Below are 1142 nucleotides of genomic sequence, written 5' to 3'. Positions count from 1 at the left end.
ATGTACTCCGACATAGGGTCTTGATTTTACTATGGTTGCGTACAGAAGTCAACTTTGACTGTACGTACGAACAGAGCGAAGAGTGGTATATCCGATAGCTGTCCGTGAGATGTAGGCGTCGACAATACCACTGCTTTATGACACTGCGTACCGTGCAGCAGTCACAAATGACCATGAAAATGTTAAACATGTTTTGTAAAGTGTAATACTGCTACAGACCACAGACAACTTGAAGCAATACAACGACACCGTCGTACTATAGGCCGTATTTTGTGTTGGAACTGTGTAGAGTTTTAAATAAAACAGACAACAGACTTTATAAGACTCTTTCGTTCACCGAATATTTTAATGCTTTCTTGTCATTACGACATTAGTTAACAAATCTCTTACAGACTTTATGTAAATGTGCAATTTTTTTTACCGAAAAGGCATGCTTGATTCCGTCTATGATTCTCCGAAATTAAACTTAAATAATTTTTTATTATTCTTAAATTTTCTCATCATTGTTTTTCAATGTTGGTACACTAATTGACATCTTTCTACCACTCATATTTTTTTCTCAATGTTTTGAAATCGATAGTATTTATAGAAATATACAAGCTGACTCTTGAATCATATAGTGCTATACCTGTATACTCTATTACATGTATGTTCGTAGTTTTCGAATTTATGTGAAGACGTTAATATCAAGTTTGTAGGATAAGGCGTAGCGCACACGGGGTGTCCTGAAAGCCTCAAACAAAGTTAGCACACTTAGTGAGAACTTCTCTACACAAAAGATCTGCTTTTGCAAATCTTTGATAGCATTGACCTATCTAGCTTTGTCTGACGACTTTACAGTACTGCTTCATGCAATTGGATATTTGTCCACTGGGATAAAAACATATCTTTTACCTCCATGCTTCAACGATGAACTGTAACACTTGTTCGTCACCTTTATAATAGCTTTCGGTCGGGGTGCCATTAAGATTCACGGGCCGCTTGGGCTAAATGTAGTAGATTCGAGTCGTTTTGTAAAGGGTGTTTGTACACAAATCCCCGTACAAAGAATAAAGAAAATTTAATATATATCTTTTGCTCAAGACATCCTGTTTGATCATGAGAGGCAATAAGCATGAGACGTCGACCTTTAGGTGAGAGAG

Source organism: Ptychodera flava, chromosome 18 (genome assembly GCF_041260155.1).
Source record: "Ptychodera flava strain L36383 chromosome 18, AS_Pfla_20210202, whole genome shotgun sequence".
NCBI lineage: Eukaryota > Metazoa > Hemichordata > Enteropneusta > Ptychoderidae > Ptychodera > Ptychodera flava.
The sequence above is the reverse complement of the archived record's forward strand: the minus strand, read 5'-3'. Positions refer to the sequence as shown.